General features: G+C 41.4%; 1 protein-coding gene and 1 pseudogene across 7 annotated transcripts in view; one reads left to right on the top strand and one right to left on the bottom strand.

Moving 5' to 3' along the window:
* CREB5 (cAMP responsive element binding protein 5) overlaps nt 1-21332 on the bottom strand; it is a 412570-nt gene that overhangs the window by 186522 nt on the left and 204716 nt on the right. The gene's annotated exons all lie outside the window — the stretch shown is intronic.
* LOC137229537 (small ribosomal subunit protein uS5 pseudogene) lies at nt 7914-21147 on the top strand (annotated as a pseudogene).

Genomic DNA, 21332 nt, shown 5'->3' with positions numbered 1-21332 from the left:
GTGATACTGTGACTTACAAAAGAATTATTCATTTAGTCTTCATCCCCGATTCTGGCACAGAGCTTTTAAAACCCTTGGAATTTCCTAAGGTGTCTTTTGTTATGTTAATGGAGTGACTTTGGGACACCCTCCCCCAACCTAGGGATAGGACTGGTTGCCAGGACAACCAACCACGTGATTAGAGGGTTGGAACTTTCAGTCCCACCCCCAGACCTCCAAGAGGAGAGAGGAGCTGAAGGGTGAATCAATCGCCAACGGCCAATGACTTAATCAACCATGCCTACGTAACGAACCTTCCAGAAAAACCCAAAAGGACAGGTTTCAGAGAGCTTTTGGGTTGGTGATTTGGAAAGAGTGGCACCAGGAGAGCATGGAGGCTCCGTGCCCTTCCCACATGCCTTGCCCTATGCATCTCTTCCATCTGGCTGTTCCAGAGTTATATCCTTTTATAATAAAGCAGTAATCTAGTAAGTAGGGTGTTGCTCTGAGTTCTGTAAGTTGCTCCAGCTAATTAACTGAACCCAAGGAGGGGATCGTGGAGATCTCTGATCTATAGCTGCTCCTGGTCAGAAGCACAGGTGACAACCTAGACTGGCAACAGGGTCTGAAGTGGGCTGGAGGGCAGTTTTGTGGGACTGAACCATTAACATGTGTGATCTGATGCTATCTCTGGAGAGATGGTGTCAGAATTGAGTTGAATTGTAGGACACCCAGCTGGTGTTAGAGAATTGCTTTGAATGACTTGGGGGGAAACCCCACACACTGGAACTGGGGTGAAGAATTTTTAGAGGCAGATTAAAGCCGATGACGCTTTGGAGTGAGCAACCTGAAATCCTTCCCACAGAGAAAAAGAACAAACGGTCCTGCTCAAGGTACACTCAGCAGCTCAGGGCTGAAAGGTTTCCGCATGTCTGTGTGTCCCACTGTTGGTGCTGGGTGGCAGTTGACACCATGCATTCTGTGGCCAGATCTCTGGTTCTAACCCCAGTGCAGCCACTTACTAGTTACATAACTCTGGGTAAGTTACTAAGGTTTGTACCTAGTTTTCTCTTCTGTAGCGTGGGGAAGATAGTCACGCATACCTCCTAGTGTTGATTCTCTGCCTGGAACACAAGGAAGGTACTTAATAAATAAATGTTGAATTAATACTGAAGGATCCTATCGACATACGTCTTCTGTGTACAAAAAGTCACTCTCTTGACTAGCAGGGTAGTAATCAAGGTGAAAAATGGTTAAAAATGTATTTGGAAACTTTTGAGACTTTTAACCATGCTATTGTCCTCTTATATGGTAATCTATGCAATCGGAATGATTCCCACCCCCAAGCCATACACCAAACTGCTTTATGCATTGACCATTTTGCTTCACCATGTGTCCCCGTATCACTCTAGTTTTGAGCAGTTACATTTTTTCAAACTTTTTCAGCTGCTGCACACCCAGAATGATGCCTTAAGATGCAATATGTCAGGTGAAAATGAAAAACACATGTTTTTTCAGCACTTGGTTTCAAGTATTCTTGGGTTTCCAAAAAACACAGATTTGAGAATAAGAATTTCAAACAGACTATACTGAAATGTAGATCTGTAATTGTTCCCGAAGTTGCTATTAGGAATAGGTAATTAATCAGCTGGTATGAGAAGTGAGCAACATTTTGGAGAAGGGATACATGGATTTAGTGTTAAGTCAAATGAGTAGTGCTAAGTCTTATGGGTAGAAATCCAGGAAAACATAATTGACTCCATAGAAGTGGTACTTTCTAACAATTTTAAGCTGTCCAAGTAGGCATCACAGGAGCAGGGTGCTGTAGGAGCAGGTGAGCACAGGGCATCACAGAATGGTTTGGGTAGGAGCTGGGCAACAACCTCTTAGGGCTGTTTGGAAGTTATCCATTCGATGGACAGCTTGGACTGGGAGACCTCTGAGGATCCTGTCAACCTTGGAAGTCCATGTTTTCTGAATGCGATGTAGAAGTCCGTCCTTCCAAATCTATGCTCCCTGGTCCATCACTGGTCAAAAGTTCGATGTTTACAGAAACGTAATCAATGCCTATGCTTCTCTGATGTTGGAAACTCAACTTGGCAAAGAGCCTTTATATGTTAATGACGTCTCTGATAAACAAGGATTAACTTTTGAAATTTATCAGTTACCATCCCTTATACAAAGCTGAAACAGCTGTTCAGAATATCTGAATCAGGGAGGGTCAGAGCTCTGGGAAGACTTGAGACTCCTAAGAAGTAAAGGCTACCTCAGGAGGAGAATGTTGTAGCCCTATGTGTCCAGGGTCCTGACTAACTCTGGAAGGCCAATGAGTTTTCTGAAAGCAGCAGAGACCATTCAGCCCCTGACTGTCCTGCTTCTCTTTTGGAGCAAAGAAACTCCCCACTTGGCAGCTCCCTGCTTGACTGCAAATACAGAGTTGTTTGTTGGCTGCCCAGAGCCTCTCAGCTCTGTCAATTGAGGCCAGAAAGAAGAGTTCAGGAACCAGCAGTAGCCGAAAAGTTTGGCTGACCTGTACACCGGGTGCGTGATTCCAGAACAACTCTCTGAGGGAAGGGTGAACGGAGAATGGGACAATAAATTAGTCATTTGGATTTCCCTACAGGGCCTGCCTCTGTGTGTCCATCCTCAGACTCTCTGTCTTAACATAGTCTGGTGGATTAATACTAATAACCTCACCTTTGTTCAGTGATTACTACGTGCTTAACACTTTTCTAAGGATTTTGCGTGTATTATCTCATTTAATCTCCATAACAATCTGTAAGCATTTTTATGATGTCAGTTTTCAGAGACGTAAAGTGAGGTATCATTTAGCCCAAAATCACACAGGTAGTGGTGAATCTACCATTTAAACAGATAACCTCACTTAGAAGTCTGGGCTCTTAACCACTATCCACTAGTTAAGTGGGAAAACGGGAACCTGAGGGAGGAAAGGCATTGGAAGTTTGGCTTATGTTTTTTGTTTTCAATTTGGCTGTTTTTAACCTAGTTAAAACGATCAGTGTTCAGTGCCTGTTTCATATCCTCCCCCACCACGCACACACCAGGCTGTACTCCCTGAGTCAGGGCTGTCCCTTCTGCTTAGCCAGTGCTAGGCACTTCATCACAGTTTGCTGAGTGAATGAACACAGCAGAGGACATGTCTAAGAAGGATTTTCCTAGAAAAGTCAGAGAAGTATTACACAAAGAGCACTAACAGGCAGCAGAGCCTCTCTAATGTCTCGGGGGCTACTGTCTGACTTCCTAAGTCTATTCCTTGACCACCACGTCCGTCCTCCTACAGGACGTGATATTCTCTGAGTTCACACTGTTCTCTCTCCAGTTCTGCCCCCTCTGGATGCTCACATAGAAGTTGCTGGTTTTCCCTAGTCATCTCCTTCTTCTCTTACCCCTTGAAATGCAAGTTTCCTGGCCAAGTCCCCTGGGTTCTGGAGGAGCCTGTTAACTTCCCTTGGGTGCTGAAACCTCTTCAAGAAGGATTTGAGGGCAAAGTAGATTGACAGATGGTAAGCCTGCTGGAAGGACTCAGAACCAGGGGAGGTGACCAGACAGGATATGGACAAAAGGCAGGCATGGGGGGATGCTGGGGCAGCCCTGGCAGTAACAGGTTTCAGTAAATCAACAGAAGGAAGTCCAGGAAACCTACGTGGTCTTATTGTATGTGCTGTAAGCACAAACCACAAAAGCCCCTGGTCGCTGTCTGTCTTTAGGGTCTTACAGATGGGAGATATGATAGGACTCCTTGAAAGATACAATTGATGATGTCAGCCAATATCATAGTAATGACAGTATGAGAGAAATTCCCTCCTCTGAGCTGGGAAGAGTTTCCAGATCTTTGGGGAGGAGTGACTGCTGCGTGGTAGCGGGTAGATTAGCAGCTTTTGCATAAATTACGTAATTCAATTTGTATACAATCCTGTAAGGCAAGCACTATTAAATCTATTGTACAGATGAGGAACCAGACTCATCTCCAAAATCACATAGTAACAGTAGCCCCTGCATTTTGCACTAAGCCACATACAAATTTTGATTTCTTGAACACCCAGTATGCACTAGGCACTGACATGAAAATGATTTCTGGTGATCGTCCTGATTTGCCTCAGGGCTGAAGATAAGCTGAAACATCTCAGCTACAGAACACTTTGTCCTCTTGCAAAGGATGTGGCCAGAGATTCCTAGGGCGGAGGGCACTTCAAAAGTGCCACGAACTTCATCCTTTCCCTTTAATTTGGGGATGACCATGCTGTATAGCAAAAATCCCTTTTCACATTTTAACAAACAGGTTAAAACAGACAGGAACTACAACTGTCCATTTAAATGAATTTAATATATTTCTGAACCAAGGCCTTTCAGGGTCTTGGTATTCAAACTTAAGCCAAAAGATTAATTTAGTACAGTGTTTCTCAACCATGACCTCATATTAAAGAAAAAAAAAAGAATAAAAACGCTGATGCCTGGGCTCCACCCCAGAAGAAATGATTCAAACTTTCTGGGGGTGGAGCCCAAGCACTGGTATTTTTTAACGCTCCCTAAGTGAGAGCCACAGGTAGCCAGGGCTGAGCCACTCTTTAAATTAAGGGTCCCAGTGCCGTTTTATCTAATACAAACAATTGAAGCTCAAGTTGACTTGAAAGTTCAAGGTGATCTTACATTTTTCTCCATGGAATACTGGCTATCAGAAACTCCAAGCAAACAACAACAAGGAAAACTGTGATGGAGATTTGGGGGAAAAAATGCCCAGCAGCCAGGGCTGAAGACAGGGAAAGATTATCAGAACCACCATGCTAATTATGGAAAACCAGACGCCCTGGAGGAAGGCCAGGGGCGTGGCAGAACGGATAGGGGTGGAGGACAGGAGAAGTTTTAGGAAATTAGAAATTTTAATAACTTTGGCCGTCAAGGGTTGCAATGGGATGCTGAACTTATTGCAAGCCTTGAGAGGAAAAACAGATGAGAAAAGGAACTCTTGTATCACATTCTAGCTGCTTTTTGTTTCTCAAGCTCAGGAACAGAAAGGAAATGAAGCCTTCCCAGAGCTCCTTTCCCTACATCTGATTAAGGGCCCCCATAGGCACCCGTTCTGAACACCAGGGGGAGTGAGACATAATAGGCCTCCTGGCTTATTGTTTAGATCCCTTCTTAAATAGGCTCTTCCTTCTCTCTGTGGCTAAAGGTAACAGTCTATTTGTATTCATTTAAAAAGAGTATGTAAATGTCCTTTAAAAGCAATAAAATGGATTCTATCACCCTGCTGTGGAAGTTGCACTAAAGGGGAGGGGTTAAGAAAGCAGATGCTGGGCCCAACCCCCTTGGGTTTGAGTTCCAGAAACAGCACTTAGTAGCTGTGTCCCCAAGGTCAGGTTACTTAACCTCTCACACCTCGATTTTCCTGTCTGTAAAATGGGCACCTTGTAGGATGGTTATGAGAATTGAGGGGTTAACACAGATAAAGCTTGGAACAAAGCCTGGGGTATAGTAAGCAGTCAATGAATATTAGCTAGTGCTTGTATCAAAAAGATCACCAGGAAATTTTAATTTTAGATTTGAATTCTTCCATACTTCAACAATTCCAAGTACTTTATATTAAAAATCATCCAATTCAGATATGGTGAAGCCAGTGGAGCCTTTGACAAAAAGTGATATTTAAAGGTAGAACTGAGTGTCATTCTTCATACACAGCAAAGGTCACTTATTCTAGCAATCTATGATAGAATATACAGAAAATAATGAATCTGTACTATCATAAAATGGCTACTACATATTTTAGATATATAAAAACGCACTCGCAAAGAATGAACTAATAAAATGAGTGTACCTAATGAGGAAAGACAATGATCTGTTAGAATATCACTATCGTAAACCTTCCCCAGAGGATGTAAGAAATTAGGTGAAGAAAAGGAGCATATGGTACTTAAGGACAACTTATACACGTTTTCAGTCTGACAACATCCAAAAAGACTCTAGCAGTAGTTATTTCACTAAAATGCATATACTTTTATAATTCCACAAAATTGTTTTGATTGCAATAGATTATCCTCTACGATGTTATGTCAGTTTAACAAAATGAGCAGCCAATAAGGAAGCTCTGGGTCAGTTTTCCCCACATGAGAAATGATGGCACATTTACCAGGGACGGCGGCCACAGAATAAACATGGCTGTCTCAAACATTCCTGATGACAAGGGAGAACTCTGCTTGCATGTTTTTTCGGACTAGCGCACATAACTTTTTTCCCCTGTGGATCTTCAGCGAGGCAAGGCAGTTGCCTTGGCTGTATGGAATTCAGCAAACAGAAATGCATGACCAGTGACCACACACTTGCATCTGGATGAGGTTTTGGCTGACTGCGCTTTGGGATTTTAACACTAGCCACTAACAAGGATCCCCTCCTTTTTGACTATATAAGTCAACTCTGAGAGCCACGGGGTAGAGTGAATTTTTTTTGGTAGCTTCTTCCATGTCTACCAAGCACTGAGAGCGTAGGTGGCAGAGCCTGACTCTCTTGTCACCTGTACCTCTTGCAGTTGGAGGAACCAGAGTCTGGCCAGAAATCGGAAGGATGGGGGAGAGGGAGGACTTCAAGAGTGAAGTGAAACATTCTTTTTAGCATCCTAGTGACATGTGGGGGGGAAAATGGATACAGATATCTGACAGAATGACACAGAGGTCAAAAGCATGGCCTCAGCCTGGGCTTGAATCCAGCTCCACACCTACCAGCCCTGTAACTTTGGATTCATTTGCTTAACCTCCTTAAGCTTCATTTCTTCATTCTGTAAGTTGGGGAGATAGTAGTCTCTTCCTTACAAGGTAGTCATGGGAATGAAACAAGATGGTACTTATAAAATGCTTTATCTTGTAGTGTGTTTTAAAATCCTCCCAAAACTTCTATGAGGTAGATACTATTGTACTCATTTTGCTGATGGGAAACTGAGGCTCAGAGGCATTCTATAACTTGCCCACTGTCACCCAGCAGGTAAGTGGAGGGAGCTGGACACAAGCCCAGGATTTCTCTAAAGCTGGTGCTCATCACTACTGCTTTATGCTCTCATTGGCCCATATGGCAAAATCCCAGCAAGTTAGGACTAGGGGATTCTCAGCTCCACTGACCAGCCCTTCCTTTTAGAGTGAAGGAATAACATTAAGAACAGTTCAGTGATCAAGCTGAACTAACGTAAACTAAACTCAAGGGTAGAAGGCGGGTACAAGAAATCAATTCTAAAGACTCTTTCCCCAGCAGTGTTTCCTCTGTTGGTTCATATCCCCAGCAAGGAAGAGCACAGAGTAAATTGAGAAAAATGTTCAACCCAGATACTAAAATAACAATGATTGACTGGGGTAAGGCAGAAGTAGAAGGGTGAAGAAGGAGCCAGGTGGACCCTCTTTTTTTTTCAAAGCCTGTTAGTTTCGTTTCTAAAAATGTTAGTTGAATGTGGTATAAAATCCAACCTTTTTGAAAAGCAAACAAATTTGAGATTTCCAGACCCGTTGTTATTTGTTAATTGTCCATTAAACACCTGTTGTTATCCATAAACAACAGGCCTTAGGCAAACCAAAGAACAATTAGCTTTTTCTAGTGTCAATAGAAAACTAGTCCACAAACTCCCAGCTGGTCTTGCCAGCTTCTGACATTGGCCTCAAATATACATACTCAAAAGTTCAGAAGAGAAACTTAAAATAAATGTTACTAAATGCTTGCTCCTTCTTTGGCTTCAGAATTCACACAAATGAGACCTGTAGAGTATAAAGGTTTTACTTATTTAACTGGCTTCAATATGCAATTTGCATTTATACATTGGTCTGTGTGTTTGAGAATGCTTCATCTATTTGTATGAATTTGATACTATCCAGTTTAGATTGAATACCTGTAGAGGGCAGCATGCCATATTTATTTAATGGACGGATACAGAATCTTTCCTAATGGTGGCGGTGGTTATCATCGTCATCACCATCACCATCATCATCACCGCTCTCATCATCGTCACCATCATCATCACCATTATCATCACTGTTCCTATCATATTCCTGGGTTTTGATCTTAAAGAAAATTTCCATTACAAAGCCGCAAGGTAGGCGACGGGTATATAATCTTTCTCTTCTTTATGAAGATTGTGCTGATTATTTCCTGACATTATTTTACTTAAACTGCAGAAGGCTCTCCCACTTGCACACCACAAAAACTCCTCTCTTATGTAAGATGTTGGCATAAAATTCTGCCACTCTGCTATTTAAATAATTCAAAACATTTAAGACAACATGCAAAGGCCTATCACTAACAGAGAGCTGTGGGCAGAGGAGTCAAACAGAAAGTTCCTCACCAAGGTATGTTTTCCCTCACATTAGCCTGTGGTCTGACAAACACTCCCGGTTGAATCTGTTTCTTTAAGATTCTAAAAATAAATTGATCTGTAAGTGACTTTGCTGTAATACATACAGTGAGTCAGATCAAGGAGTAAGAGCCATTTATAGAATGTGAACTAAACACTGGCCTGAGACAACCATTTAACCCTCGCCAAACAGAGAAGTGGCATTTTGGATTGTACAGAGCTTGATCTGCAAGGCTATTTTGAAACAGAAAGATTCTTTTATTATAACTTTGGCTAAAAATATTAGAATATGACCAGAGGCTACCACAAGGTCAAAACATTTGTTAACAGGACGAAATGTTACCAGTATAAGAGTGTGCAACTGTCCATGTATGAAATCTTGGACACACTCAGGCCCAAACATATTATTAGCCATCCGTATTCATACATATCTAAGTAGAGACTGTATTTGGTGCAGAACAACAAGTTGTCATTCTACACATTCTCATATAAAGAAGCAGATGGGAGTATTTTGGCTTGCATTGTACAGTGGTTTGGAGTGGATTTGTGTGACCATAAATAAGTCATTTAACATCTCTGAGCCTCAATTTCTTCATCTATAAAATGGAAATAAGTACAGTCCCTACCTCAAGACGTTGATGTGAAGATTAAGAAAATGTATATAAAACACTCAGTACACATAATACAAGTTTAAGAAATGCCAGCTGTAATTCTGCTCTCTTCAGCCCCAGCTGTTATATAGGATGGTGCAGTCTCCCTCCTCTTTGGGTGCCCCTTCATTGCTAGAGTACATCTTCATAGTGTTGTAATAGCTGCCTTAGGGGAAAGTGTGATGACTACAAGTTGGTAAGGGTTTTCTTTCCCCTCCTGCATGGCTGATGTAATGAAGATCTTTAGGAGGATATATGATCGGAGGGAGGAAGGGTGTTGTGTGCGTGTGTGTGTGAGAGAGAGAGAGAGAAACAGAGAGAGAGAGAGAACGAATGTGTGTATGTGTACAAGAATTCACCTGGTGACAAGAGAAACTTGCCACTCTCCTCACCTGAGTTTCACACACAGGAAACATTCGACATTGCCTGCACACAGATCTCCAACCTCGCACACTGCAAAGAGCTGCACTGCAAGGAATATGACTTCATATCATAATGTTCATCACTGACCTCCACCCTGGTAATAAGATCCTTTTTGGCCCTTGTGCAGTTAGCATCCACCTGAGACTTCCTAACCATCTCCTCGATAGCAAATTGGCAGCAAGTATTAGGAAATTCCATGCTGGTATTTGGATGAGTCTTCTCCATTGACATCGTTTATTTAGATTACAGGCGCTTCCTCAATTATAACAATACATCAACCATTTCAGGTTTTTCTTTCACCTCCGGATACATGTTGCCCTTAATAAATGAAGCTGAAGTCAGAACACGTGCTGGTATGACGACACCATCCTGTCTTTCAGGTGTGGTTTCAGGGTCACACTGAACACTTGCATCTGGAAGGCTGACTTCACAGCACAGCACGGCCACATTCTGCTACTCAGGGGGGTGAGATCATGGTGCTGGCATGAATTTATCGGTCTTTTAAACGAATGGGGTTGAATTCAATCTACTGACCTTGATTGGGAGGCTAGTGATACAAGCTGTGTAAAATAAAACAAGACAAAATAAACAAGGGAAAACCACAGCGCATGCAGCCACTTGGTTCAGAAGTGACACTACTGAATTTGGTCTGTGAAGGTCTTGTCACATGAAAGCCTAGAAATAGCTATGACCTAAACATGGGGGTAGGAGACGACCCATTTAGAAATGAATGGACACATTCCATTGTGTTTGTATAGTGTTTAAAATCTATTTTGGAGCAAGGGGATATTGTAAATACTTTCCTTTGTTCATAACTATCATAACCCAAACTTTCTGGCTCTCGGCATTTTTCAGTAACCCTGCGTGCCAATAGTTTTTTACACACTGCCTGACAAGGCAAACATTATTCGACCAGAGACGCAGGATTCCCTGTGACCCCTCTGAATCTCCAGGGCCAGCCAAGACTAGATTGGACTTTCTGACTAATCCTAGTCAGGACATCTCTAGGGGCTGCCCTAGTCTCACTGCACAATTCCAAGGCCACTCAGTTCTGAGGGCCCTCAGGAGATGTTGCCATATTAGGCATGTGGAAATGTCCACACCATTCTGAAATTCTTTTGGAAATAGAGATTTAATATAACTTTTTCAATTAGCCTTCAATTCCAAATTTGGGAACTAGACTTTAGGTGAGATTAATTCAGGGACTCCTCATTGGTTTTGTAAAATGTTAATGCCAGCAAGCATTCCTTCATCTTCAACAGTAACTGGATCATAGATTTTCATTTAATTCTCTCTTTTTCATTTGATTGTCTCTTTGGTTAATGGCATTTCTATAGCAGAGGACACAGCAATCTTCACAGACATCTCTTGACTCTAAAGTGGCTGGCTGGATAAGCATATTATTAAATGCAGGTTAATCTGTGGCCTCTTTCCTCTTCACCATGATGGCTCTGGATGACAATAAGGGGGGAGCCTGGGGCCAGGTACGGAAAAGTGAATGGTATAGGCATTTCCTGGATATATGGTTCCTAGTATCTCCATAATGCCAAATATAAATTGTAGTTAGAAACTGTTACCCTATGAACACCTTCATCACTTAAAGAAGATTCCTTCTGGAGACAATAATGATCTTTATTAGGTACCAGGCCTGTGTGAAGATCTGGTGATACCAAGACATGACCTTGGTGGGTGTGATTTCATAGGAAAAGTGGGCTCTAGAATGTTCCCTTTAATAGTAGAATTCTTTAGTAGCACTGTTCACTAAGACACTTGGTATAAATGGAACCACCTCTTCCAAGTGGATTTAGTTATTGAAGAAATTAAAGGAATTCCCTCCAAGGTAGCTTTTCTCATCAGATGGCTCCAAAACAAAAACCTCAACAATCTTAGCATAAAGGGTTCAGGAATAGTGATTTTGGGCATTTCCAGAGTACTTCCTTCTATTTCTGCTACCTCAATAACAGAGACTAAATCAGAGACTTGGCATTGACTGCTCCACTGATCCATTAATTCTAAGTCTTTCACTGATTCAGTTCCAACTATATGTTTGATAGAGACAACTTTTATTTACTGTTTAAATCATACAGTAATCTAAGCAAACTCATCAGTTCAAGGATATTAAATCAAAATCTATTTACTATTGAGTAGGATTTAATTTAAGATGGAAGCTTCCTGGAGATCCAAATCTGGGGTTTAGTGAGACCATCCTATTCTAGAAATGATGTCAGAAGACTGTTTGGGTGCTTACCTAGTAAGGCACCAGGGTCCTGTTATTAATAGATCTGTGCAAAATAATTTACCATGTTAATACCCTTTCTTCCTCCTATCCAATTATTCCATATTGATGAATCTCTTATTTAAGCATTATCGAAAGGTCACTAGCCAGTGCTATATCTAATTCAAAAACGTATTATTAGGCTTATACCATAACAATTTTAAGAAATGACCAGTTCTGTGAGGATGATCTAAATAGCCATATTCATATTTTTTCCTATATTTAGAATCAGGGTCAGACCTTCTCAATTTTCAGGGCCATTTTTACTTTAAAATTTTACTTTACTGTTGTAAGAACACTTAACATAAGGTATAACCGCTTAACAACTTTTTAAGTATATTATTACATTTTATTACACATTATTATGTATTATTATTATTACACTTTATTATACATTGTTGTTGACTATTAGTACAATGTTGTACAGCAGGTCTCTAGAGCTTACTCATCTGGCTTGACTGACACTTCATGCTGGTTGATTAGGAACTCCCCTACTTCTCCTTTCTCTGAGCCCCTGGCAACCACCATTCCACTCTCTGATTCTACAAATTCAACTATTTTTGATACCTCATATAAACAGAATCCTGCTGTATTTGTCTTTCTGTGACTGGCTCATTTCACTTAACATAATAACTTCTTGGCCAACATGTATGTGAAAAAATGCTCAATGTCACTCACTAATCATCAGGGAAATGCAAATCGGAACCACAATGAGATTAACACCTCACACCTGTCATGGCAGCTATTATCAAAAAAACCAAAGACAAGTGTTGGCACGGCTGTGGAGAAGTTGGAAACCCTGCACATTGTTGGTGGGAATATAGAATGGTGCAGCTTGATAGAAAACAGTACAGAAGTTCCACTTACCTCAACATAATAAAGGCCATATATGACAAACCTACAGCCAACATCGTTCTCAGTGGTGAAAAACTGAAAGCATTTCCACTAAGATCAGGAACAAGACAAGGTTGTCCACTCTCACCACTATTATTCAACAGAGTTTTGGAAGTTTTAGCCACAGCAATCAGAGAAGAAAAAGAAATAAAAGTAATCCAAATCAGAAAAGAAGAAGTAAAGCTGTTACTGTTTGCAGATGACATGATACTATACATAGAGAATCCTAGAGATGCTACCAGAAAACTACTAGTGCTAATCAATGAATCTGGTAAAGTAGCAGGATACAAAATTGATGCACAGAAATCTTTTGCATTCCTATACACTAATGATGAAAAATCTGTAAGAGAAATTAAGGAAACACTTCCATTTACCATTGTAACAAAAAGTTAATAAATAAAATACCTAGGAATAAAGCTACCTAAGGAGATAAAAGACCTGTATGCAGAAAACTCTAAGAAATTGATGAAAGAAATTAAAGATGATACAAATAGATGGAGAGATATACCATGTTCTTGGATTGGAAGAATCAACATTGTGAAAATGACTATACTACCCAAAGCAATCTACAGATTCAATGCAATCCCTATCAAACTACCAACGGCAGTTTTCACAGAACTGGAACAAAAAATTTCACAATTTGTATGGAAACACAAAAGACCCCAAATAGCCAAAGCAATCTTGAGAAAGAAAAACAGAGCTGGAGGAATCAGGCTCCCTGACTTCAGACTATACTACAAAGCTACAGTAATCAAGACAGCATGGTACTGGCACAAAAACAGAAACATAGATCAATGGAACAGGTTAGAAAGCCCAGAGATAAACGCACACACACATATGGTCAACTTATTTTTGATAAAGGAGGCAAGAATATATACAATGGAGAAAAGACAGCCTCTTCAATAAGTGGTGCTGGGAAAACCAGACAGCTACATGTAAAAGAATGAAATTAGAACACTCCCTAACACCATACACAAAAATAAACTCAAAATGGATTAAAGACCTAAATGTAAGGCCAGACACTATAAAACTCTTAGAGGAAAACATAGGCAGAACACTCTATGACATAAATCACAGCAAGATCCTTTTTGACCCACATCCTAAAGAAATGGAATTAAAAACAAAAATAAACAAATAGGACCTAATGAAACTTCAAAGTTTTTGCACAGCAAAGGAAACCATAAACAAGATGAAAAGACAGCCCTCAGAATGGGAGAAAATATCTGCAAATGAAGCAACTGACAAAGGATTAATCTTCAAAATTTACAAGCAGCTCATGCAGCTCAATATCAAAAAGACAAACAACCCAATCCAAAAATGGGCAGAAGACCTAAATAGACATTTCTCCAAAGAAGATATACAGATTGCCAACAAACACATGAAAGGATGCTCAACATCGCTAATCATTAGAGAAATGCAAATCAAAACTACAATGAGGTATCACCTCACACCAGTCAGAATGTCCATCATCAAAAAATCTACAAACAATAAATGCTGGAGAGGGTGTGGAGAAAAGGAAATCCTCTTGCACTGTTGGTGGGAATGTAATTGATACAGCCACTATGGAGAACAGTATGGAGGTTCCTTAAAAAACTAAAAATGGAACTCCTATACGACCCAGCAATCCCACTACTGGGCATATACCCTGAGAAAACCATAATTCAAAAAGAGTCATGTACCACAATGTTCCTTGCAGCTCTATTTACAATAGCCAGGACATGGACGCAACCTAAGTGTCCATCGACAGATGAATGGATAAAGAAGATGTGGCACACATATACAATGGAATATTACTCAGCCATAAAAAGAAATGAAATTGAGTTATTTGTAGTGAGGTGGATGGACCTAGAGTCTGTTATACAGAGTGAGGTAAGTCAGAAAGAGAAAAACAAATATCGTATGCTAACACATATATATGGAATCTAAAAAAAAAAAAAAAAAAAAGAGAAATTGGTTCTGAAGAACCTAGGGGCAGGACAGGAATAAAGATGATGTTGACGTAGAGAATGGACTTGAGGACACGGGGAGGGAGAAGGGTAAGCTTGGACGGAGTGAGAGAGTGGCATGGACATGTATATACTACCAAATGTAAAACAGATAGCTAGTGGGAAGCAGCTGCATAGCACAGGGAGATGAGCTCAGTGCTTTGTGACCTCCTAGATGGGTGGGATAGGGAGGATGAGAGGGAGATGCAAGAGGGAGGAGATATGGGGATATATGTATATGTATAGCTGATTCACTTTGTTATAAAGCAGCAACTAACAGATCATTGTAAAGCAATTATACTCTAATAAAGATGTTAAAAAGAAAACAGTACAGAAGTTCAAAAAAAAAAAAAAAGAACTACCATATGATCCTGGAATTCCACAGCTGAGTATTTATTCAAAAGAATGGAAATCAAAATTTCAAAGAGATTTTAGCACTCCATGTTCACTGCAGCATTGTTAGCAATAGCCATGATGTGGAAACAACCTAAATGTCCATCGACAGATAAATGGATAAAGAAAATATGGTGTAACCATGCTTAAAAAAGGGAATTCTATAATATGCAATTTTTTTCAGAAAAAGCTAACAATTTTTGAGCATTTACTATGCTAAATGCTCACTTGCATTATTTCATTTAATCCTCATAAACACCTATATCGTTAATTATAATTATGTACCCATTTTTCAGGTGAGGAATTGCGGCCAAGAGCAGCTCAATAATCTGCCTAAGGTCTCAGGACAGGAAGTGGTGGAACCAGCACTCAAGCCCAACTCTTCTGATTACAGATAAGTTCTGCTTTTCTCTGAGGCCCACACACTCTTCACTACCTCACGATATTGTTTCCATTTGTCAAGATTTTTTTTTTTTTTTTTTGCTGTACACGGGCCTCTCACTGCTGTGGCCTCTCCCGTTGCAGAGCACAGGCTCCAGACGCGCAGGCTCAGCGGCCATGGCTCACCGGCCCAGCTGCTCCACGGCATGTGGGATCTTCCCGGACCGGGGCACGAACCCGTGTTCCCTGCATCGGCAGGCGGACTCTCAACCACTGCGCCACCAGGGAAGCCCCATTTGCCAAGATTTAATTTCCTTGAAAGCAAATCTTTTCAAATCTAAAATATTTTCAAATCTTAAAAGTTTGACTTATTCTGAATTTTCTAGAAGAATCTATGAGAAGATTGCAAAAGTTGTTTCTCTTATCTATATAGATTAAATATATCCCTGGTTCAAACCATATGGGATGAATTACTGTACCATCTTAAAAGTTATTGTTTTGAAAATCTTCACTAAATCAAGTCCATTTTATTATAATAATGCCTAAATTATGCAGAAGCTTACAAACTGTTTTCAAATCTCATTTTTTAAAAAGTCTTGCATTGAAGTACAAGGATATGCTTTGAGGAGAAAACTACTGGCTAGAAACTGTAAAGGACAATAGTAACACACTACGTTTGTATGGTATGCTACAGTTTCACAGTAATTCTTGTGATCTTTTTTTAACATGAGACAGGCAGGAAGAGTTACTATACAGCTGAGGCTCAGAGAGGTACAACCACTGGCCCAAGGTCACACCTTTAGCCCATGACCACAATCCAGGTTTTCTAGTGCTGTGTCCAGTGCTGTTTCCCTATGAGCCTCTGTTCCCCACAAAACATGGAAACACCTTCTCCTTCCCAAGGTTTTCTACATTGTCATTCTGGAGAAACAGAGGCAGGTTTAGATGTGTGGTTTCCTTACTGAAAAGGATGGTGTCTATCTCAATGTCGAACGACAGGGAAAAATAAGCAGGCACCAAACAATTTTCTCCTTAATAGCTCTCTCAAAATCTACCCAAGTGGGCTTCCCTGGTGGCACAGTGGTTGAGAGTCCGCCTGCCAATGCAGGGGACGCGGGTTCGTGCCCCGGTCCGGGAGGATCCCACATGCCGCGGAGCGGCTGGGCCCGTGAGCCATGGCCGCTGAGCCTGCGCGTCCGGAGCCCGTGCTCCGCAACGGGAGAGGCCACAACAGTGAGAGGCCCGCGTACAGCAAAAAAAAAATCTACCCAAGTTAGAGTAGGCCAAAGAGAGAGAAGGCATTTGTCCAGAAGAAACATTTGCCGTTGGGGAGCATTCCCTGGGATATCCAGGAATCCTCTTGGCTAGGTGAGTGGTAGATTTGGATAACCATTCTCTTCCAGAACCAGGCTATGGGCCACCTAGTGCAACCTTGGAGCCATGCTGGCTGAGATCAGATCCCACCTCTCCCACTTGCTAGCTGTGGTCCTTCGAGCAAGTTATATAACCCCTCTGTGCCTGTTTCCTTTGGCAGCAAAATGAGGACAACCACCATCTACCTTGCAGGACAATTTAGGGGCTTCCATGAGTTAAATGTAAAAAGTACTTAGGACAAGACTTGGCAATGTGCCTGATGAGAGCCATTATTTTTATTATCTTAATGAATGAGCCTCTCGATTTCTTTACCTAGCAAGTGGGAATAATGACAAACCTGTAACAAGAATCAAATTATATTAAGCCTTTGAAAGTTCCTTATAAATCATAAAATGCTCTGTGCATCTAGAGAATAACTGCTGTTGTGCTGAAGAGAAAGCTGCGATGTCTGAATTATATCTGCCTTCCTATTGCAAGGAATTTACCCTTTCTCCTCAAACTGAGAAAGAAAGTGATTTATATTATGATCCCTAGCCTAACCCCATTGGTAGCTTGTTAGGCAGGAATCAAATGGTTGAAGTTAGTGTCTAGCAAGGCGGCGTGTTTACCCAAGGCCTGGTGAGTCTCCATGTCTCAGGGGAGGCTCATGGAGATTTTGCTCACTGGGATGGGAGGCCTGGCCCAGCTGCGTGTGGCTGTGTCTGTGTATAGATCTAGAATCCGAGAGTCCTACCGGTCCTGCAGGATTACCTGGGCAAAGTCACAGGCCGCCTGGAGCCCTGAAAAGTGGGACAACTGCTAACTGTGGGTGGCTACTCAGGGGAGCCTAGAGTCCTTTCACCAGTCCTGAAATCAGAGTTGCATCTGACAGAGAAGAAGATGTGTTGATGCAGGGTAAAAAAAACAGAATGAAATGAATTTTTTCAGAGTTTGAGATGACATGTGATTTCTGACAAGATCGGTAGGAATGCAGTTGATACAAATGAAGGAAACATAAAAAAATATCTCCTCCTTTTCCTACAGCATCATGCTCTCACCCAGCGGCATACACACAGACTCCAAGCTCTAATGTCTTTAGGAAGACACGGATGCCAAGTGGGGACAGCTGTTCCCCACGCCCTTTCCTGGTTCACTGTGGATGCTCCATCCTGAATGCCTGCTGGCGTCTCCCAGTGCAGTTCTACCCAGTTTTCCAAGTACAGTTTCAATACCATCTCCTTTACTAGGCTGCCTCTCAGTCTTCACCTAGAACTAACTGCTTCCTACCGTGTCCTCATAAAACTTTCATTTGGACCCCTTTCATGCAGAGCTATCAAAGTTTGCCTAGTTTCATAATGAGTTGTGCAAACTGTCTCTGCCTTTTGCTTATAAGGGACTGCCTCTTGTCATCTCTGTGTCAGGGTGACACCTACACCGCACGCTGCTCAAAAGAGTCACTCAATAAATATTCATCAAGTGAATAAATAAATATTTGTTGACAATAATTAACTTGAACTGAGAACTTCATGGCCTCCAAGAAAGGCTCCGAATTTGTTAAATGAAGCACTGCTCTTTTTTCCCCCCTCTTATGCTTAAGGTTGTTTCATAACATCTCCTGCCAGGAACTGCTCCCATTATTAAATTAAGTGCCAGGGGAGCAGCAGCACCTTCTGTGACTAAGTACTGAGTGAAACTGTGATGAAGCGAAGCCGCCATTTGCTCCTAATTTCAGAGGTGACAACTGTCGACTTTATTTTTGTACTCCTTCTGTCACAGCCAGTGTGATTCCAATGGTGGATTTTGGAATTGTGTTTTCTGCTTTCCTCCTTCTACTCACCCCCTCGACCTGAGCCACTCTGAATACACATACCCAGAGAGGAATTTCAGGCACACTAATGAGAAAGCAGAGTCCACATTTCCTATTTGGAACCTGGGACTGTGCTAAAACTGGATTTTGTGCTCCTAACCTGTACTCACTCATTAGCTGTACGGATGAGAGTTCTCTGCACAGAGAACTGAGGGACAGGTGGACAGGGAGTTTCGAAGTAGGATCGTTTTATTGTATTTTTCCTCTACAATTTGAGATTAACTTTGTCATGTAAACGATTAACGAGAGTTCTTCAGATGTTCTTCTGAATTGCTTTTCTCTCTCAGGGATATCGTTAAGCATCCCCTACACTGGCTCCCCTGTGGAGGCTTTCCACGGGTAAAATTCCAAGTACAGTTCTCAAGTACATGGAATCATTCTTATGGATGATGTCAATAAAGACTTCCAAGGATTCCAGCATCCTTTCCTCAACTCTCTGAACTTCAGGCTGAGGCTTCAAGAATGGTACCCCCAGGAGATCCCCTAAAGGTTATTGCCCACAATGCCCACTCCCAAGCTTTAGACTTTATAGCGACTTAGATAGCATAAACCTTGGTTTAAAGAATAAAAATATAAATGAACTACTGAACTGATGGATGAATAAATGAAATAACACATTCTTAGAAATAACACTTAGCTCTTCATGGTCACTGGATCCTAAATATCCTGATGGGGACTTATATATTTTTTACCCTAAATGAAAATCATAAAATGTCTTAGCTGAAAGAGACCTTAGTGATAGACTACATACGATTTTTAAAAGTCATGGCCTCACTAATGAACTTATCTATGAAACAGAAACAGACTCATAGACATAGAGAACAAATTTGTGGCTGCCAAAGGGAAGGGGGGTTAGAGGAGGGATGGACTGGGAATTTGGGGTTAGTAGATGCAAACTATTATATGTAGAATGGATAAACAACAATGTCCTACTGTATAGCACAGGGAACTACATTCAATATCCTGTGATAAACCATAATGGAAAAGAATATGAAAAATAATATATATATATATCTGAATCACTTTGCTGTACAGTAGAAATTAACATGACATTGTAAATCAACTATACTTCAATAAAATAAAATTTTTTTAAAAAGTCAAGGCTTGATTTGTTCAAATGAAATTAAGAAAAAACTGCTTCTCTGGTTGAAGTGTAGGTAGGGGCCTGGAACCTGCCAGCTCTAAGAAATTACATAGCTTGTTCAACATCATACAGATCTCAGAGGTAGAGGCACGACTCCTGAGGTCCTGGCTTGGTTTTTCCTGCTGCATGCTACAGCCTTTTACTGGTGAAGGGTTGTTTCTGGGTACTTACTGGGTAAAAGGACATCTCTCTGACATTAAAATAAATGAGCCATAGACTGCAGGAAGTTTTGAACTGGACTTCCAGGTAGTCACATAGTTGAAGGTAGGTCCTCCTTACAGAAGTATTCCAGCTAACAAGTGAAGAAGGAATGATAGAAATAGACTTCACCATTTTGCAATCCCCGAAGATGTAATGGATCTAGGTGAGGATTGTCAATGACTGCCAGCACCCCAAAGAGAGACGAGCAGATTTTGGTGCCTCCTGACAGAAGTATCCCTCATTGCCTATGAAGTACTCTTGCCAAAAAATTGAACTCGATGTTAAATGAAGTCTAGAAAGCCCGAATTACCAATTTATGAGAAATACAAGAAACAAAGGAACTAGTTAAACTGACACCATGAAAATGGAATCAACAATATTCACTTTGTACAAAACTCTACAAACTCTTCAACAAATAAATTTCAAGGCAAAACAAAAAAAAGCGGGGGGAACAGATCTGTGATTTAAAAGCGTGTAAGAAGACATGTCAACCAATTTTAATGTACAGACCTTATTTCAGTCCCGATTAAAATAAAGGGCACTTATCTGGGAAAGCACCAAATGGCAGAGGTATACCCGTACTCCTGGGATACTCCTGGCTGCAGCCACAGCCCAGCCCACATCACAGAGTTCAAGGAAGCAAGGCCGAGCTGGGCCACCTGATCAAGGACAGGGAGACCAAATCCCTGGAGGAGATTCCTCTCTTCTCCTTTCCCATCAAGGAATCTGAAATCACTGACTTTCTCCTGGGGATGTGCCTCAAGGATGAGGTTTTGAAGATTATGTCCATGCAAAAGCAGACCTACACTAGCCAGTGGACCAGGTTCTGTTGCCATCTGGGACTACTACGGCCATGTCGGTCTGAGTATTAAGTGATCCAAGGAGGTTGCCAGGGCCATCCTAGGGGCCATCATCAAGCTCTCCATTGTCCCCGTGCGGCAATGCTACTGGGAGAAGAAGACAGGCAGGTCCCACACTGTCCCTGCAAGGCACCAGCCTCCATGCTGAGTGCCTCTTCCCACCCCCAGAGGCACTGGCATCATCTTGGCCTCTGCACTCAAGAAGTTGCTGCTGATGGCCAGTATGGATGACTGTCACACTTCGGCCAGGGGCTGCACTGCCAACCTGGGCAACTATGATGCCATCTCCAAGACTTACAGCTCTCTCACTCTGACCTCTGAAAAGAGACCGTGTTCACCAAGTCTCCCTATCAGGAATCCAGAGACATCTCCTACAGACTCACACCAGAGTCTCCCTGTAGAGAGCCCAGGCTCCATCTATGGCCACCACTGTAGCAGTTTTATATAAGAAATATAAAGTGAATTAATTAATTTAAAAAAATAAAGGGCCAAAATCCTATGAAACAAACAACGAAATTTGAAGGATATTTTAAAATATTAAGAAACTATGGGTAACTTCTTAGGTGAAAATATGGTATCATGGTTA

This window comes from Pseudorca crassidens, chromosome 8 (genome assembly GCF_039906515.1).
Source record: "Pseudorca crassidens isolate mPseCra1 chromosome 8, mPseCra1.hap1, whole genome shotgun sequence".
NCBI classification, from domain to species: Eukaryota; Metazoa; Chordata; class Mammalia; order Artiodactyla; family Delphinidae; genus Pseudorca; species Pseudorca crassidens.
The sequence above is the reverse complement of the archived record's forward strand: the minus strand, read 5'-3'. Positions and strand labels throughout refer to the sequence as shown.